The sequence below is a fragment of the Marmota monax genome, unplaced genomic scaffold, assembly GCF_021218885.2.
Source record: "Marmota monax isolate L192 unplaced genomic scaffold, Marmota_monax_Labrador192_F-V1.1 WCK01_AAM20220418_F8-fsc00001, whole genome shotgun sequence".
NCBI classification, from domain to species: domain Eukaryota; kingdom Metazoa; phylum Chordata; class Mammalia; order Rodentia; family Sciuridae; genus Marmota; species Marmota monax.
The window spans coordinates 43830189-43851214 of NW_026693777.1; the positions used below are offsets into that span (position 1 = coordinate 43830189).

At 36.5% G+C, this 21026-nt stretch overlaps 1 protein-coding gene and 1 pseudogene across 17 annotated transcripts in view; one reads left to right on the plus strand and one right to left on the minus strand.

The window, feature by feature from the left end:
- Mga (MAX dimerization protein MGA) overlaps nt 1–21026 on the plus strand; it is a 130329-nt gene that overhangs the window by 49662 nt on the left and 59641 nt on the right. The window lies entirely within an intron of this gene.
- LOC124104421 (DDB1- and CUL4-associated factor 13-like) lies at nt 29–12916 on the minus strand (annotated as a pseudogene).

Genomic DNA, 21026 nt, shown 5'->3' on the forward strand with positions numbered 1-21026 from the left:
TACAATTGTTTTACATTCTGTAATACGATTATTCATTTTTCTCAGTTGGATTCAAGATCTAGAATTGAAGGCAAATTGGATAATTTATTGGAGTAGAGTTTTTTGTTTATATTTAGAATGTTCTCTTATTAACATATATAGACAACTAATAATAATTGAAGAGAAAAAGCCCAAGTCATAATTGAAAGGAAATTTATCCAAGTGAGGCACAAAATGTGTTCAGAGTAAACTTGTTTATGTCTATTGTTTATGATTTACTGCCCTATGGATTTCCTAATCTATAAATTTCCCAATTGAAAAACCAAGTTAAAGATTATTATATATTAAGGTAGCATGATGTACCGTTTCTTTTTAAAAATTTTTATGCTGTGTAACTGTGAACCTTGTACTCTTTGATCAATACCTCTCACCCCTGGTAACCATTCTTTGATGGCTACTTTGCAGTGTTTGTCTCTCCGTATCTTCCTTATTTCACTTACAGTGTCTTATAAGCTCATCTATGTTGTCACAACTGATAGGATTTCCTTTTTTTTTTTTTTAATAAAGCTCAGTAATATCCCATTGTAAACATATGCAATCTGGGCACTGTAGCATATAGCAGTTTGGAGGCTGAGTCAGGAGGATTGGAAGTTTGAGGCCAACCTGAGTAGTTTAGTGAGACCATGTCTCAAAAAAGAAAGGGCTGATGGTAGAGCTCAATGGTAGAGAACATGCCTACCATGTGTGAGGCTCTGGGTTTGATCCTGTAGCACCTCAAAAAAAAAAAAAAACCCTTGGGATATAGCTTAGTGGTAGGGTGCCCCTTGAGTTTAATCACCAGTATGGAGGGACAGAAAGTATATCTGTATGGTCTGTATGTGTTTGTATTTCTGGTTTAGAGTGTTGTGGTTTTTGCATACTTATACAGACTTAACTGTGAGCATCCTGAATCTGAAAAGCTTCAATGTCTGAAATACTTCAATGTCTGAAAGCCAGAACTTTGAGGGTCTGTTAATGCTCAAAAGTTTTGGATTTCAGATTTTGGAGTTTTGGATTAGGGATGCTCAAGCTGTATCACTTGTTCTTTATTCTTTCATCTTTCATCATACACTTCAATTGTTTCCCTATCTTGACTGCTTTGCTATTGTGAAAAACAATGATGTTTCTTGATATCTGAATTTTTTTTTTTTTTTTTTAAGATTGAACCCATGGTCTCACACATACTCATTTACCACTGAGTTACATCTTCAGCCCTTTAAAAGATTCTTTATTTTGATAGGTTTTTGCTAAATTCCCTGGCTGGGTTTGAACTTGTGATCCCACTGCTTCCACCTTCTGAATAGCTGGAATTACAGATATGAGCTATCTTTTGAGTATTAGAATCCAAATTCAGCAGAAGTAAATCTGAGCCCACTTTTTTCCTTTGCCTTCCCTTTCTTACTTATTTGTATCCTATTAATAGCTACTGTTCTTTGATTGTAGAATTCCCAGGCTCATGAGATTCTCCATCCTTATCTGTAGGTAGGTTGGTTTTTTGCTTTTTCAACATATACTTTCCACCATGTTTTTCTTTGTAGTTAGAATTAGCAGATACCAGCTTTAATACTTGATTCTCCACTCAGTTTAATTATTTTGATTATCCAGAGCAATTTAAACAATTGATCATCAATTATAGTAATGATGTTGTTGATGATGATTTTTTTTAGTTGCATATGGACTCAATGCCTTTATTTGTTTTTATGTGGTGCTAGGATCGAACCCAGTGCCTCACGCTTGCGAGGTGAGTGCTCTACTACTGAGCTACAACTCCACCTATTATTATTTTTATTTTTTGGTGGTGCTGGAGTTTTCCTCATGCTAGGCAACTACTCTACTACATCTCTGGCTCACAGTTAAAATATTTTTACCCTCATTATCCAAAAGTTTAATATGCTCTTGGATGGTGGAAAATTAATCATTAAAATTCCTTTGGGGGCCTGATGTGGTGGCACATACCTGTAATCCCAGCAGCTCAAGAAGCAGGAGTTCAAAGTCAGCATCTGTAGATATTTTGACTTGTTTACAGACTCTAACAAGCATCAGCAGCTTAGCGAGTCCCTATGCAATTTAGCGAGAACCTGTTTCAAAATGAAATACAAAAAAGGGCTGGGGATGCTAAGTAGTTGAGTGCTCTTGGGTTCAATACTCAGTACCAAAAACAACCAACCAACCAAACGACAACAACCCCCCCCCCCCAAAAAAAAAAATTGGGGGGGACTAAAGAATTCTAGTAGCTCAGTGGTGGAGCATTTGCCTAGCAAGGCCCTGTCTTCAGTTCTCAGTAATGGGTACCTTTGGAAGCCAGTAAAGGAGTTCTGATAGGGGGGTCAGGTGTATTTCTTTGTTATAAATAGCAGCTGATGGATGGGATTATGTATGGTTGAACTTTTGATCTAATGGATTGAGAGAATAGTTCAGAGTAATGACTGAGCCTCTTCATAATTGAAGGGGAAAAAAATAACTTGCATCATGCTCCAAGAAATAACGTCTTCATATGTGAAAATGACATTTAGCTGGATGTAAAGTTTGTCTCCAAATGGCCTGATTTATGATCAGAAATTATTTTAAGGCAAGAGTTGGCTATATTAACCTATAGTCTATTTTTTCTGTGTATATAAGAATATGTGACAGAGACTGTGATGCTTGCAAGACCTAAAATACATACTCTTTACCCTTTTACAGGAAAAGAAAGTATTAACTTTTTATTTAAGGCTTTTAAAAAAAGTATGCATATATATTAGTTCTACTTCCACAGTTTCTCATTTTCTATTTAGTTGGTTGAAATATGACTGCTGTATCATCTTCTTTGTTTTAGCTAATAATGTCACTTTTTTTTGTATGTGTGTGTGTGTGTGTATGTGTGTGTGTCCTAAAGTGGCCATCAATCAGATTCCCCTCCTCTTAAGGTACCAGGGATTGAACCTAGGGGCGCTTAACCACCAAGCCACATCCCAAGCCCTCCAGTCAGATTTTGTAAACACACTCATCTTTAGCCAAGCTTTGCTTGCTAAGTGTGCTATTTAGCCATTTCTTCCCACTCTTAATTTTTCTTCCTTGGTCTTTATCATATTATTCAACTGATTCTTCTAACTCTTGATCCTTTCAGTCATTTTCACTGATGTCTCATAATATATTCAGCCATTTAATAAATGATGATTATTTATTTCCTGGTATTGTGCTCTTGTAGTATTATTATGATTTTGAGCTCTGCTTTCATGTAAGTTTATTATTATTAATTACTTTTTTGGGGGAACAGGATATTGCTATGTTTCCCAGACTGGTTTTGAATTCCTAGGCCCAAGTGATCCTCTCACTCCTGCCTCCTAAGTAGTTGGGACTATAGAATTTCCCACCATGCTCCTCATAGTTTTTTTTTTTTTTAAAGTCTAATAATGTCTTTAGCTTAGTTTTCATTTTTCTTAGTGTTGCCCTATAGCTCAAACTGATTTCTGAAAATTTTAGTCTTAAAACCTGCTCTTTTGTGCTATTGTGGTCATTCAGTTTGTAGATGTATACTTTTTTTTGCCTCCTTTCAAAAATCCACATAAAGTCATTCTTCTGTTGATGGACATTTTGATTATTATTAGTTTTTTACCGTTATGAATAAACTAACATGAATGTTTTTGTGCTCAACTTTTTGTAGACATATGTACTAATAATTTCTGTTTGTTATTTATCTAGGAGTAGGATTGCTGGGACATGAAGTAGACTATATTTTAGTACATACCCCAGAATTTTCCAAAATAATTATACCAATTTTCATTTCCTCAAATAATATATGAGCGTTCCTGTTACTGCCTCATCTTTTTTTTTTTTATAATTTATTTTTTTTTTAAAGAGAGGGGGGGAGAGAGAGAGAATTTTTAATATTTATTTTTTAGTTTTTGGCGGATACAACATCTTTTGTTTTGTATGTGGTGCTGAGGATCGAACCTGGGCCGCACGCATGCCAGGCAAGCACGCTACCGCTTGAGCCACATCCCCAGCCCCTCATCTTTGTTTGTTACATGTAGTAATATCTTTCTTATTTTTAGCTATTCTAGTCTAGCTCAGCTTCCTGAGTTGTTGTAATTACAGGCTTGTGCCTCTGTGCCCAGTGGAAAATATATTTATAAACTATTAAGATTTCTACTCGTGGCCTGGTGCCGTGGCACACGCCTGTAATCCCAGCGGCTCAGAAGACTGAGACTAGAGGATCAAGAGTTCAGAGCCAGCCTCAGCAACCAGGAGGAACTAAGCAACTCAGTGAGACTCTGTCTCTAAATAAAATACAAAGTAGGACTGTGGGGGTGCTGGGGTTCTGGCTCAGTGGTAGAACACATGTGAGGTAATGATTCAATCCTCAGCACCAAATAAAAATAAATGAATAAAATAAAGAAAATAAAGATATCATGTCTATCTACAACTAAAAAAATATTAAAAAAATAGGACTGGGGATGTGGCTCAGTTCAATCCTCGGTATGGGGGTCGGGAGAGGTTGGGGTTTTGCTCTCTTTTATTTAGTCATTCACCAAATAGGACTGAACACCTGGTTTCAGAAACCAAATAAAACACATTGTTGTAGGATCTTATATTCTACATAATTCCAGTCTCAGAATTCACAGATTATTCAGTTTTTCCATGTATGGCCTATGCAGATGTTTTCTCATTAGGTTAATTGCATTCTGCCATGTAGGGGCTCAGATATACGTATTTTTCTCCTAAAAGCACATCAGAAATAAGTAAGAATGACCTTATTATACAGAAAACCACTTTGGTTTAATAGGAAAAAAAAAAGGATTCACGTGTGAAAATTAGACATGAAAATAGTTTTGTAAAGATAAGTTTTCCTGTTTTTTTGTCTGAAACAGTACACATTATATGTCAGCCTTGTTGGAGAGGCTACATTCTGGGCTGGTGTTGTAGCTCAGTGGTAGAGTGCTTACCTGGTACATGTTCATCTACAACTAAAAAATGTTAAAAAAAGACTACATCCTGTAAAATGGATTTGATCACTCATCTGTGGATGGATGTTGAGACTGTTTCATATTTTTAGCCATTATAAATACTGCTTCAGTAAAATTTCTTATGTACATGTCCTTATACATTTTTATAGATACAAAGATCAGTTTATTTATTTATTTTTAATCTTTATTTTGTGTATTTATTTTTATGGCTGCTGAGGATCAAACCCAGGGTCCCACATGTGAGAGCCGAATGCTCTACAACTGAGCCACAACCCCAGCCCCCAAAGATCCGTTCTTAAGAATGGAATTGCTTGGGTCAAAGGGTACGCAGATTTAAAATTTTGGTTAATTGCTGAATCACATTTGAAAAGTTTGTAACCATTTATATTCTCACCTATAGTATGTGAGCCTACTGATTTTTGTGCATTTTTGTCCAAAACACTGTCCCCACTGTATAGTGGTTTCCCAGGTAGATATTATGCTTTCATTTTTCTGCAATTCATGCTCTACTTTTTTTTTGGTGGTGCTGAGGATTGAACCCAGGGCCTTGTGCATGCAAGGCAAGCACTCTACCATCTGAGCTATATCCCTAGTTCTCTGCAGTGATTTTTGAGGCCAGGGCTCCTCTGTGAGTATAATAACAGGATGTGCCCCAGTATCTCCAGGACCTGTGACAGAATCTTTCTTTCCAGGGTGGGTCTCCAGGGGTGTCCTCCATCTAGAAAGCCATGGCTTGACTTCTTGGAGGTGGAATGCTAAGAGGGTATGCAATACCTGAGAACATTCTCTCTCTGTCTCTCTCTCTCTCTCTCTAATACTTATTTTTTAGTTGTAGATGGACACAATATCTTTATTTCATTTTTATGTGGTGCTGAGGATTGAACCCACTGCTTCTTGCATGCTAGGCAAGCATTCTACCTCTGAGCCACAACCCGAGCCTGCATTCTGTATTCTTGAACCCTCTTTTTCTGGATTCTTTGACATCCTCTTTCCTTTACACTAAAAGGCTGCTTGCCCTATTGCTTTGGTCTTGTATCATACTTTCCAGTGTTTGTTGTATCTAAGCCATGTAATTGAATTTCCATTTTAGACCTTTTCCTCTTTATATCCCCCCCCGCCTTTGATACCTTTAGTGCACTTGGTTGCTGTATAGTATTGGTGTCACTGCATAATATTTTAGATCTAGTTTCATGTCTATTTTTATTTTATTCATTATTTTTCTTTAAAAAATATATTTTTAGTTGTAGTTGGACACAATACCTTTATTCCATTCATTTATTTTTATGTGGTGCTGAGGATAGAACCCAGGGCCCTGTGCATGCTAGGTGAGTACTCTACCGCTGAGCCACAATCCCAGCCCAATTTTTTTATTTTTTGTTTTTCTTTCTTTCTTTCTTTTTTTTTTTTTAGAGAGAGAGAATTTTCAATATTTATTCTTTAGTTTTTGGCGGACACAACATACCCGTTTGTATGTGGTGCTGAGGATCGAACCCGGGCCGCACGCATGCCAGGCGAGCGCGCTACCACTTGAGCCACATCCCCAGCCCCTATTCATTATTTTTCTTTAACTACTTTGGATGTTTAGGCTTTTTAGCATGTTCATAGCATTTATCACTATGAAACTATCTTGTTTGTTGACTAGTTTGTACTCTTATTTCCCCACTTCATTATAGGGTTTATGAAAATAAAGATCTTGTTTTACTTGGTATGCTGATGGTTCAACTCCAGGATAATCACTGAGTGGTATTTTACATTTGTGTGTTTTAATTAAAACCTTAATAGTGTTGAATTAATATAAACTTTTGGAATATCAGAAATAACCATTTATAAACATGCATTTGATTTTTCATTACTTTGAGAGTAAAGCTTCAACCTAGCCAGGCATTGTGGTGCATGCCTGTAATCCCAGTGGCTTGGGAGATTGAGACTGGAGGATTGCAAGTTCAAAGCCAGCCTCAGCAAAATCAAGGCTCTAAGTATCTCAGTGAGATCTTGTCTCTAAATAAAAAATACCAAGTAGGGTTCGAGATGTGGCTCAGTGAATTCTCTGAGTTCAAGGGAAGTATATCCCCCACCCCCCGCCCAAATCTTCAACCTGTTATTTAGTTTGACATATTTTTATCCATGGATGTTATATATATTTCAGTGTAATTTTTAGGGGAAGATATTTTACCTTTTAGAAGTTAGACTTCTAAAGCAGAGAGGGAAGCTATTTTTCCATTATGTGTTTTCCAGGAGTTTAAGTTTTTTCCTGCTGTGCCCACTTTTTTTTTTTTTTTCTTTTTTAGATAGGAAAAACAAGCAATTTTTCTTGATTTTGTTTTTTTCTCCTTCATGATCTTTCGTCAAGTTCTTTTATTTGTTGGTAACATTCTTTCATAAGTAATTTTCAGTTATTACCTAAATTTTCTCATTTTTTTTCCTTTCCCTACTCCGCTCCTTCCTTGTGTTGGATCAAACCCTCGGCCTTTCTCAAGCTAAGCATGTGCCCCTGTACTTAACTATATCTCCAGCCCTAGTTCTCCTATGATCTGTCTCCCCTAGCCAGTAAACTGTATATTCTCTCAAAAGTCACGTGTGACACATTTAAGAGATCAGCCAGTTTTTGTTTTTATTGTCAATATTGTCAAATTATTTGACCAATAAAATACTTCATCCTTTTAAGATATTACTATCCTAAGTTTTTGTTTCCTCCTCAGAATATTATCTTTTCAGCCATCACTTTGGGCATCAAAGATTAATATCTTATTCTGCCTACATTGTCATTCTCAATTGCATCCTTTCTTAAGACTCCAGATACCTTTTCTATAGAGATGCTTTCCAAAATGATTCCAATGTGGATTTTATATATAGCCCTAATATTTAGTTATAACTGTTGTTTCTTAAATATGAGAGTCATCTTTTGTTACTTTTTTTCCATTTTATTATTTTTCTACTGCTTCCTGGTATGTGATTTATAACCATTTTACTTATTACAACCATGCTTACTCAGATTCCCATTATTTTATTCCTAAATTTACTGCCATTATCTTGCCATTATTTTCTTCAGTCTCTCCTGCATAGTGCCACCAAATTAAGTGGTTTTGAAGATTGAGCCGGGGGCCCCATGTATGCTAGGCAAGTGCCCTACCACTGAGCCTTTTTTTTTAAATTTAGTTTTAGGTGGACACAGTATCTTTATTTTCTTTTATGTGGTGCTGAGGATCAAACCCAGTGCGTCACGCATGCCAGGCGAGAGCGCTACCACTTGAGCCACATCCCGAGCCCCCACTGAGCTTTTTTTTTTTTTTTCCCCCAGAATTTTATTTTCAGAAAAGGTCTTGTTAAAATTTTACTTCTGCCCAGGTTGGCCTTGAACTTACAATCTTCCTACCTCAGTCTCCCAGATGCCTGGATCTGTGCCAGTCATGTCAGAGAAAAAAGAAATACATAGTGGTGGTTGTGAAATTGCATTTGGTGTTCCTACCAATCCTGATGTGTAAGTATTTGTAACTTTGAGCCGAGACCTCTACAAATAAAAGTACTGTTTCTAGTTAAAAAAACAAAAAAAAAAAACCCCAAAAAAACAAATTGCTCCCACTTTTAACACTTCTGTTCAGTCTTGTACTATATGATATAGTATATATGAATTCCAGATGTGCGCATGGTTCCTTGACATATTTATGTTTTTAAACATGTTTTTTCTTGTCATCCCTCTATTAAAGTATCCTTTAAGAGGCTCTGGACTGGTAGTATAGCTCAGTGGTAGAATAACTGCTTAGTATATGCAAGGCCCTGAGTTCAATCTCCTGTATTGTGTTCCCCTTCCAGCTCTGATTTACCCTCTTGAATTAGTGCCCAACTTACTAAATTGAAAATTTAAAACAAATTACAGATGGATGATTTTTTTAATATTTATTTTTTTTATTATAGGTGGACACAATATTTTATTTTTTATGTGGTACTGAGGATTGAACCCAATGCCTCATGAATGCTCTCCCTCTGAGCCACAATCCCAGCCCCCAGATGGATGAATTTTAAAAAAAAATTTTTTTGTAGTTGTAGATTGATAGAATGCCTTTGTTTTATTTGTTTATTTTTATGTGATGCTGAGGATCAAACCCAGTGCCTCACGCATGCTAGGCAAGTGCTCTGTCCATTCCCAGATGGATGAATTTTACAAATTGAACACAATCATAATCAACATTCATGTCAAAAAACCTCAGTAGTGAGTTTTTGTGTTTTTGGTCTTCTGAACTTTACCCACGGGATAATCATTATAACTTTTAACATTCCAGGTTATTTTTTCCTGTTTTTATGGAAATGATATAATAATACCTTTCTGTGTTTGAGATTTTTAGCTCAATGTTGTGCCTTGCATTTTTATTGTCATATGTTGTAGATTGCTTTGTTCTCATTGCTGTATGGTTTTCTGCTTTTCATTTTTTTTTGCATGGTGCTGTTGTCCATACTTAGAGTCGAGTGCATACTAGTTAAGAGTTCTCCCACTGAGCTAAACCCTAGCCCATCCACTTTTTCAGTGTGTCACATTTTATTGCCATTTAGATAGTTTGCATTCTTTTGGGCATTATGACTAGTCCATTCATGAACATTGTAGTTTTGATCTGCATGTGAGTGCATTTTTTGTGATCTTCCTACCAGTTTCCCAAGTAGCTGAGACTGAAGGTGTGTACTTCCATACCTGGCATGTTGAGTGCATTTCTGTTGAGCATATGCTTAGACATGGAATTACTCAGTCATAGGTTATGCATGCATTCAGTAGATTTCCAAAGTGATTTTACCAACTTAATTTTCCCTTATCTGTGAATAGGAGTTGAGGTTGTTCTTCATTCTTACCAGAACTTTATGTGTGTGTGTGTGTGTGTGTGTATGCATGTGTGTCACATTTGTGAGAGTTTGTTTCTGGGATCTTTGTTATAGTCCATTGGTCTGTGTTTATCTTCAGGCCAGTCCCACACTGTTTTGATTATTGTAGCTTTGTAGTAAGTTTTGAAATTGGGCAGTTGTGATTTCATTTCACCAAGTTCTTATTTCTCAAGATAGTGTTTGGCTATTTGGGATCACTTGAGATTCCATATGAATTTCAGCATCAGTTTTCCTACTTATTCAAAAAAGGCCCTTTGGATTTTAATAAGTTTTGCATTGAATCTCTATCACTTTGAGTAGTCTTCCAATCCAGGAATATGAGATATCTATTTTAAAAATCATTCGACATTTTTCAGTAATGCTTTTATAGCTTTCAGTATGAGAACTTTACTTCCTTAGATATCTATTTGTTGTTATTTTTGTGTGTGTGGTGCTGGAGATTTAATTCAGGGGTTTTGCATGCTAGATGCTAGGCAAGATTTCTACCTTCAGCTACCCCCAGTCCTGTATTATTTTTAAAAGATGCTATTATATATTGAACAATAGTTTTCTTATACTTTCTTTTAGTATTGCCTTTTGTTGTTTTATACTGCATATTATTCATTGTATAGAACTGATTTTTAAGTATTGGTTTTTATATTGCTCAATTTTGCTGAAATTGTTCAAGTTAAAGTATATATAAAAGCAGTTTTTTTGTGGAATTTTTTGGAGTGATTTTTTTTTTTTCCTTCTTTATTGTACTGGGGATTGAACAAACCTAGGGGTACTTTACTACTGAGCTACGTCTCCAGCCCTTTTTTATTTTATTTTTTTATTGTTTATTTGGAGGCAGGGTCTCAAGTTGCTGAGACTGATCTTGAACTTGTGATTCTTTTGCCTCATGAGTCTGGGTGGTGTGGATTCTGGCTTGCAATCCCAGATCCTTAGGAGGCTGAGATGAGGATCATAAATTTAAGGCCAATCTCCCTGACTAAACAAGATCCTATTTAAAATAAAAAATAAAAAAAGGGCTGAAAATGTAGCTGAGTGTTAGAGGGCCCTTAGTAAATTATACCATCTGTGAGTAGAGATAGCTTTACTTAACTCCTTTCTGACTTGAATTCTCCTTATAGTAGTCTCCCCTTTCCCATATTTTCACTTTCTGTGGTTTTAATTACCCATGTAATTCATGTCTGAAAGTACTCAATGGAAAGTTCTAGAAGAAACAAAATTTTGTCTTGGGGCATAGCTCCATGTTACAGCACTCAGTCCAGTGCCCAGTACTGCCCCCCCCGCCCCCCCCCAAAAAAGTTGTACACTGTTATAAGTATTGTGATGATTTTTTTTTTTGCTTTCTCACTCTCTTCCACTCAAGATGTGAATCTCTTTGTCCAGCATATCCTTACTGTATATGCTTTCTACCCATTAGTAGTTATCTCAGATTTCAGATGGACTGTGCAGGTATTACAGTGCTTGTGTTCAGTTAACTTTTACATAGTATTCTGATGCTACTTACATAATGACTAAGTCATTCAACTTCCTTTATTTCATCATGTAGACATTGTGTCATCTCATGTCATTACAAGAAAGGTGATTACAGTATAGTGAGATACCTCTAGAGTAAGATACCTCTAGAGAAAGAGGCAAACTTTCATATAACTTTTATTATAGTATAGTCTTATAATTGTTCTATTTTTTAATATTTAATTTTTAGTTTTCGGTGGATACAACATCTTTATTTTATTTTTATGTGGTGCTGAGGATTGAACCCAGCACCCTGTGCATGCCAGGCGAGCTCACTACCGCTTGAGCCACATCCCCAGCCCTGTTCTATTTTTGTTATTAATGTCTTAACTGTGCCTAAGTTATAAATTAAGCCGTATTGGGGGCTGGGGTTGTGGCTCAGTGGTAGAGTGCCTGCCTAGCACGGGTGTGGCACTATATTATTTCAGTCTACAACTAAAAAAGTCTTAAACAAAAAAAACCTCACGAAACTTTATCATAGTTATACGTATAAGAAAAAACACATTATTTATAGGGTTTAGCAATATCCCTAGTTTCAGGTATCCACTGGGGGTCTTAGATTCTTTGTGAATAATACTACTGTATTTCTTTTTCTTGCCTACTTGCTCTAGATAGACCTTTTAGTACAAGATTGAATAGAAGTGTTCAAAGTGGGAGCAATATGTTTGTATTTAAAAAAAAAATAGAACCAATACTTTTATTTGTAGAGGTCTCAGTTCAAAGTAACAAATAATTACATATCAGGATTGGTAGGAATACGAAATGCAGTTTCACAACCACTACTATGTTTTTCTTTTTCTCTGATACGATTGGCACAGATCCGGGCTTACTAGGTTTATGAGGATTCATTTCTTTTGTCTAAGAGCTTTTAAGTTGTAGATGGATACAGTACCTTTACTTTATTTATTGATTTTTATGTGGTGCTGAGGATTGAACCCATTGTGTCATCTGTGCCAGGCAAGTGCTGTACCACTGAGCCACAACCCCAGCTTGAGCTATGAGAATGCTACTGAAGTTTTCCTTCAATTTCTGGTTATAATTGTTGATTGCTTTTTTCTCTTGATATAAGCACACCCAGTTTTTCAGAAGCATTGTCTTCTCACAGATGGATGTTTATTTCATCAGACCCACACATAATGTATTTGCTGTCAGAGTCCACTTTACACATAAAACATGTTGCATTCATTTGTATTCCCTCCTTCACCTTGTGTCAACAGGAAAGATTTGAATAGGTATATCAAAACTAGCAGACACAAACTCTTCCCTAGTCAGGGAGTAATCCACATCAAGCACTGCAGATAGATGATCCGTGTGGACCATTATGGGAATGTCCAGGGCATAGAAATCAAAAGTAAGTTGTAATCTTCATTTGCTGCAGTAAAAGTAGAAGCTTCCATAGGGTCCCCACAGATTTTAATTGTTCTCATATCTAAGACAATCTTTTACAGAATAGTAGCTTGTCTCATATCATATAGTACCATATTTCTGTCAGCACAACTTCCCAAGAGAAATGTCTCATTTGGGCAAAATTTAACACTTTCCATACTCTCAAATCCCCAGGCCATTGAACATACAGGATTCATTCTTTTTTTCTTTTCTTTTTTTTTTTTAGTTATAGATGGATACAATATGTGTATTTTATTTATTTGTTATTTTTATGAGTTGCTGAGGATTGAACTCAGGGCTTAACACATGCTAGGCAAGCACTCTACTGCTAAGCTATAACCTCAGCCAGGATTGATTCTTTATTCATTCCAAATGTCTGCTTGCCATCCTCATGTGGCAAAAAGCAGGTTCTTTCCAGTGGTGATCAATTCCAGTATACACTGTCTTTCCTAACATTGTGTGTGTGGTTCTTCCTCTTCTCCATAGCCTGGTCCATCTGTCTTCTGTTGTTTCACAGTTTTGTCATCACCAACAGTAAAAGAAGTCCCACAAAAGCAAGTACACGTTCCTTGTACAAAATCTTCACGTGCTTATACTTAACTGTACAAATCACATTTTTGTTAGCCTATCTGTTAAGTCCCATTTGGTTTCATGTATGTAGTTGTTTGGATTCTGTGTCTTAGCATATTCACCTTCATCTTGGTGGCTCTTCATCCTGGACTCCTTGAGCCTTTGTTTTCTCCTGTTAAGTTCATCACTGCCTCCTCCTACATACTCTACTTCCAGCTCTTCACAATATAGGTTTTTTTTTTTTTTTTTTTTTTTTTTTTTTTAAAATTGTGGGTGGACACAATATCTTTATTTTATTTATGTGGTGCTGAGGATCGAACCCAGGGCCTCACACATGGCGAGAGGAGCACTCTACCACTGAGCATAGCCCCAGCCCCCCCCCACAATATGGTTAGTTTCTTTTGACAAGTGGCTCCTGATTGTGCCCAGCCAGACTGCGGCATTCATTAGCCCAATGTCTCCCTCTACAGCATCATGGGCAAATACCTGGTATTCTACTCCTTTGATACCTACTTTATTTTTAGAACCACACACGCAAAACAAAACAGCCTCTCAGGAAAAACCCTCAGAGCCCCAACTGCCACCACTGGCTTCCCACAAGCCTCTCTCTCCAACATGAGCCTCTCTCCACCTCCCACAATCCTCCTGCTCTTGAGGCCGATTGGCTGGGTCACATGGGCGGAGCCAAAAAAGTCCCCCAATGAGCAGCTCCGTGGTCTGAAAGGGCAGGGAAACAGCCCAATGAGCATCACCGCAGAGGAGCCAATCAGCTAGATGTTGCTGGGGCCGCTGTGAGCCAATCATCAGCCGGCAGCTGGAAGTTTGCTGTGGCCCCTTGGGCTGTGGCTCTCAGCAACTATTGAGATTTTTATTGGGCTATCAGATTGTGATTCTCAAGAGTTCATTTATTTTCTTTTATTCTGTATATTTCCTTTTCCCAGGGCATTTCTTTTTTTCTGTTAATTTAAGCACCTATTTATTACAAGTGTTACTTTAGTATATACTTTTAGTACCCCTATCCCTTTGTTATGGCAGATAGTAAATTACATTGTAATTTTCTCCTTTCTCCTACATTAGCCTTTAATGTGTGTTATTTATTTGGCAATCTTTGTGCCCATCAAAAATGACTGGTACTAGAAAGTGCTCCATAAATGTTTTCTGGATGATTTTATCAGTAGCTCTTAAAGCTTTCTAGATGTGTTTCAGAGTAGCTGCTAATATCACATATTAATTAACATTAGGATTTTTTGATGCATTGTTATGTACTGACAAAAATAATCCTGACATTCAAATTAGCTGGTGTGTATAATTCATTAGGTTAGGTATTCATCTACCTAATTTATTTGAATAGAAGTGACTTCTTTTTAAAATTTACTCACTACCAGGAATTGCACTGCACCAGGGTTGTTCTACAGCTGAGCTACAGCTTTAGCCCTTTATTTATTTATTTGGGTGGGTGGAGGTTACCCGGGATTGAATTTAGGGGCATTCAACCAGTGAGCCACACCCCCAGCCCTGTTTTGTATTTTATTTAGAGATAGGGTCTTACTGAGTTGCTTAGTCTCGCTTTTGCCGAGACTGGCTTTGAACTCATGATACTCTTGCCTCAGCCTCCCCGGGCACTGGGATTATAGGCATGTATCACCACACTTGGCTCCTTTTTTATTTTTTGAGACAGGGTCTTGCAAAGTTGTTGCCCAGCCATTAGAAAAAACTTCTTAGAAAAATGAAATTTAGGAATTGTTTTTAGAATCTCCCACCCCAGCAAACTTTCATGCATGATACATGTGTTTAAAACTCTCCTTCTGGGCCTGGGGATGTGGCTGAAGCTGCTAGTGCAGTCACCTGGCATGCATGGGGCGCTGGTTGGATCCTCAGCACCACATACAAATAAAATAAAGATGTTGTGTCCACTGAAAACTAAAAATTAAATATTAAAAAAAATAAATAAAACTCTCCTTCCTGAGAGTTTTTCATCTAGCATGTTTTATTGCCCAAGAAGTTTCAAAAGTACCTGCTGCTGTAGCAGTGAAGATCTAGTCTTATGAGGTTCTCAACTACTGCAGACAAAACAGAAATCAAATGCTAAATGATAAAATGAGAAATGCAGAAAAATACATTTTCAAAGTTGAGTCTTGAAATGTGATGATAATGAGAAAGCTTACCAATAAGCATAATTACTGTATTACTTGATATGGTATTTACTTGTGATATACCTAAGAACTAAGATAATTATGAAAGGGAAAAAAGAGTTGATGATTCTGGAGCTGGAGGTGGTGTCCTGTGCCTTTAATCCCAGGGACATGGGAGGCTGAGGCAGGAGTATCACAATTTCCAGGCCAGCCTCAGCAACTTAAGCCCCAAGCAAATGAAAGAGATCCATCTCAAGATGAAAAGGGCCTGGGATATAGCTCCGCATAATGTGCCCTAGGAGTTAGTCCTCCTCAGCACCCAACAATAAATAAATACCTACCTACCTACCTACTTACCTGCGACTTTTCTTTGGTTTCTAATGACTTACCCTTTAAAAACTGACAGAAGCTGGACGCAGTGGTGCATGCCTGCCATCTCAGCCCAGCAGCTTGGGAGGCTGAGGCAGGAGGATCATGAGTTCAAAGCCAGCCTCGGCAATTTAGTGAGGCTCTAAGCAATTTAGTGAGACCCTGTCTCTAATAAAATAAAAAATAGTGCTAGTGATATGGCTTAGTGATCAAGTGCCCCTGAGTTTAATCCCCAGTACCCTGCCCTCTCAAAAAATGAATAAATAAAAATAAAAATAAATAAAAACAGAAGGAAAGGGGGTCGTGGCTATGGCTACATACTATAACATTAATAAAAATCTTTGTCACTTAAAACAGATGCCTTTTATGTTATGCAACATTATATAATAAAGTTGTAACAAAGAAAAATACTAATAAAAATGTTTTCACCAGTTATGTGAAGTTTTTGAAAAAGGGGATGTTATTTTATCTTTCACATTTAAGTCTGTGACCCATTCTGAATTAGTTTTTGTGTGTGGTATAAAGGATAAAGGTTTATAATTTTCCAGGTGCTCTCATTTATTGAAAATTGCACTGGTGCTTTGGAAAAAACAGGTGACTTTATATAGAGGTGGGTCATTTTTTTTGACTGAATTCTGTTCCATTAAGTTGTCTGTTTTTTGCCAGTACCAGATTGTCCTCTTGATGTTAGGCTTATAGTAAATTTTGGAATCAGATAGTATAAACCTTCTACTACTCCAAGATTATTTTGGTTATTCCGTCTCCTCCTGCTGCTGCTTCCTCTTCTTCTTCCTCTTCCTCCTCCTCCTCCTCTTCTTCCTCCTCCTCTTCCTCCTCTTTTTCCTCTTCTTTTCTTTCTTTGCATTACTGGGAATTGAACCCAGGGGTGCTCTACTAATGAGCTACATCCCCAGCCCATTTGATTTTTTTTTTTTTTTTTTTGAGGCAGGATCTCCATAAATTGTTCAGTTTGGCATTGAATTTATAATCCTCCTGCCTCATTCTCCTGAGTTGCTGGGATTACAGGCATGTGCCACCCCACCTTGCTTGTTTTTATTCTTTTTTTTTGGGGGGGGGGAAGTGTTTAAATTTTTTAATGAAACTTATAATTGATATTTAAAATAATTTCCTTTTTTGATAACATAGAAGAGCAATCAGTTTTTAGATATTGACTTTGTATCTGGTTACCTCTCTGAGTTCACTTAACTACAGTAGTTTATAGATTCCTTTGGATTTACTACATATGCGGTCATCTTACCTGAACAGAGTTTGTTTTGCTTCTTTCTTTGCAGTCTTCACCCCTGTGTCTGTCCTCTTTCTTACTCTCCCCTGTCATTTCTTTCACCTTCTCCCTCTATCCTTCCCGCTTACTTTACTGAATGAACTTCCAGTATTGTGGACAAATAGATATTATGATATTGGGTATAGTTTTTTTTTTTTTGTAGTATGTTTTATCAGATTGAGAAATTTTCTTCTATTTACCATTTTCCTGAGAATTATTAAGAATGAGTGTTGGGGCTGGAGCTGTAGCTCAGTGGCAGAGCACTTGCCTACCATGTGTGAGGCACTGGGTTCGATCCTTAGCATCACATAAAAAATAAATAAATAAAAAATAAATAAAGGCACTCTGTCCATCTACAACTATTTAAAAAAAAAAAAGAATGATTTTTGAGTGGCATCAAATGATTTTCTTGTATCTATTAAGATGTCTCCCCCTATATTTTGTTAATATGGTGAATGACATTTATTTTGCGGGGGCAGGGTCTGCTATTATATGAGCATTGCATTCTTGGACTAAACGTTACCCAGTTGTGATAATATCATTTTTTTTAATATTGCTGGACTTAATTTGCTGAAAATTTGCTTAGGTTTTTTTCACCTAAATTTATGGGAGATATTTATTTTTAGTTTTCTTTCTGATATTAGTACTAGGACTTTGCTTTCCTTAATAAACAGGTTGTGAAGTATTCCATTCTTTTGAGTTCTCCAAGTTTGTGTATTGTTTTTTTCATTATGTGCCCAATGGAATTCATCAGTGAACCCACTGAGTTTTCTTTGTTGGCAAGTTTCACAAATTCAGCTTTTTTATTATTTTCTACTTCATTGATTTTCCTTTGATGTTTATTGTGTGTGATCCACTTGCTTTTTCTTTTTCTTTTTTTTAAAAAAATATTTATTTTTTAGTTGTAGTTGGACACAATGCCTTTATTTTACTTATTTTTATGTGTTGCTGGGGATCGAACTCAGGGCCTCACGCATGCTAGGCAAGCACTCTACTGCTAAACCCCAGCCCCAGCCCTTGCTTTTTCTTTAGTTTGCCTAATATCAGGGTTTGGCAGAGTCCATTTGCTGGAACACAGCTGTGCTTATTTGTACTGTATTATCAAATTTTATGTGTTTTAGTGGCAGAGTTGAGTTGCAGGAGACATAGTATCATCTTGAGAAATTTTTACAGTTTAGCTCTTCACAGAAAAAAATTTGATTTCTGACCTAGAGAATTGATTTTAGCCCTTTTCCTTGATGAATTTAAAACTACAAATTTGCTTTCACATATTTCAGTATGTTACATTTGTGTTTGTTATTGATTTGTAGTTTGATTCTATTGTTGTCAAAGAACACATGACTTAAAACCTTTGAAATTAGTAAGGATTTTCTTTATTTACCAACAGAATCTGTTTTGATTGATAACTTCCTGTATACTTTAATGTGTATATTATATAGATCTTGGATATAATAGTGTTTGGTTTGGTTTTGTACTGGAGATTGAACCCAGGGATGCTTTACCATTGAACTACATGCTCAGTCCTGTTTGTTTTTCATTTTAAGATAGGGTCTCGTTATGGTGCTGAGTCTGGCCTCTAATTTGTGATTCTCCCGCCTTAGCCTCCAAAATTGCTGGGATTACAGCTGTGTGCCACTGGGCTTTGGCTTTAGGTATGACTTTAAAAAAAAAAGTCTCCATTGGTATTTGCTGAGCTTCTTGGATCTATGGGTTCAAATCTTTCATTATTAGATTTTACCTTCAACTATTTCTCTATCTTATTGAAACTGCAGTTGTTAATACACTAGATCTTTTAATGTTATTCTTCAGTCTAGGTGATTTACTACTTTAAAAATTTTGAACTCACTTCTAATTTCAGCCTTGTTACACGGCTCCTTTCTCTGTCAAGATCTTGGGAACCAAGATCTGGAAGAGTACAAGTTCTGTCTTTGCTTTCAGGCCACTTTCTTCTAATGACTATTGCTTATTCCACAGAAGTTCTTTGAAGGATAAGTGGACAGTAGTGGAGACTGGTTTTCTTCTTGGGGCTCTTACAGATTCTGTTCTGCCTATTCCCAGGCATTAAAAGTGTGGCTGGTTTCTCTGCTTTTTGGGGGAAGATCTTTGCCTACAACTCTATTTTTTTCTTTATGTATTTAGGTAGGGTAAATGCTACTAAGGGTTGAAAGCAATAGTAATTTCTGGTCAACTAGAGAAGTCTGGTCCTTCTCGAAAATTCAGTTCATTTAGACTTACTTGTGTCCAGAAATCTTTAGTGGCTTTTAAAGAAAAATAATTTATTTAGTGTTTCTCATTGAAGTGATGATTTTCTGTGATCTTGACATTCTGATTGAAAGTGGAAGTCCTCCATTGGTGGATTTTTTAAAGTTTTATTTTTAATTTTTTATTTTTTATAATTAGTTATGCACGATAGCAGAATGAATTTTGATTCATTGTACACAAATGGAGCACAACCTTTTCTCTGATTGTACATGATGTAGAGTCATACCACATGTGTAGTCATATATGTACTTAGGGTAGTGATGTTCATCTCATTCTACCATCTTTACTGCCCCCATGCCCATTCCCTTTCCCTCCCTTTCCTTTGCCCAAAGTTCCTCCATTCTCCCCCCCCCCCACATCCCCCATTATCAATCAGCATCAATTATCAGAGCAAACATTCAGCCTTTGTTTTTCTGGGATTGGCTTACTTCGCTTAGCATGATATTTTCCATCCATTTGCCTTCAAATGCCATGATTTTATTCTCTTTTAATGCTGAGTAATATTCCATTGTTTATATGTACCACAGTTTCTTTATCTATTTGTTGAAGGGCATCTAGGTTGGTTCCACAGTTTAGCTATTGTGAATTGAGCTGCTGTGAACATTGATATGGCTGGGTCACTATAGTATGCTGATTTTAAGTCCTTTGATCAAGGAGTGGGCTAGCTGGGTCAATGGTGATTCCATTCCAAGTTTTCTAAGGAATCTCCATACTGTTTTCTATAGCGGTTGCACCAATTTGCAGTGCCACCAGTAATATATGAGTGTACCTTTTTCTCCACATCCTCGCCAACACTTATTCTTGCTTGTATATTGATGGATTTTTAATTAAGGTTAAGATTTTATGTTGTTCAGGAACCATTCATGTAATGGTTGCTGTGCATATTTGAGATAAATCTTTGTAAAGACGGTGACTTTAATCGGAATTAGTAGTAAAAAGATTAGTGCTTTATTAATGATGGATATGTGCTGCAAATATATTTGTTTCGTAATTAGATACTAAAGTGAAGGTTTGTGTGAAATCATTTGAGGTACTACATAGGTTTTTGTTTAAGGTGAGCTTGAAAGGATTGAGAATAGATTGTATTTGGACTTTGAAAAGCATACCAGGTGTTTACACTTTTTATTTAGTTTCCAAAGACTTTGAAATGCTTTTGAACAAGAAAATAACAGGAATTCAATTGAATATTTTAGAAAGATAGCTTCAATAATGAAGATTATGAATGTAAAAGTGCCTGAATTATTGGGTATCTAATTAGATTGCCTTATTTTCTTCCCTTTGAGTCCTCAACTGCCTCACTAGTTTTTTGATGTCTTCAAATGGATTTTAAAAAATATGTTTTTTTGGGGGGGGAACCCTTGAAGTCTGGCTTTTCTAGTATTAAATAGAGAGTTACTCTGCTACGAGCTAGTCTGCTATGGAAATTGAAACTTACCTACTTTATTTTAAAGTGATTGACTGGACCAAAATATGATTGCATAAATGCTGTGTGTTTATGTGTAGAAAAGTGCCATCTTTAGTGTTAGACTGAAGTGAAGAAAATATGCCCATAATTCTACTTGATTATCTCTTATTTGTTAGTGAAAGGGTGTCGTGGTAATATGTAGGGTTTTTTTGGGTTTTTTTTGTACTGAGGATTGAACCAAAGTACTTTATCACTGAGCTACATCTCCAGCCTTCCTTATATTTTAT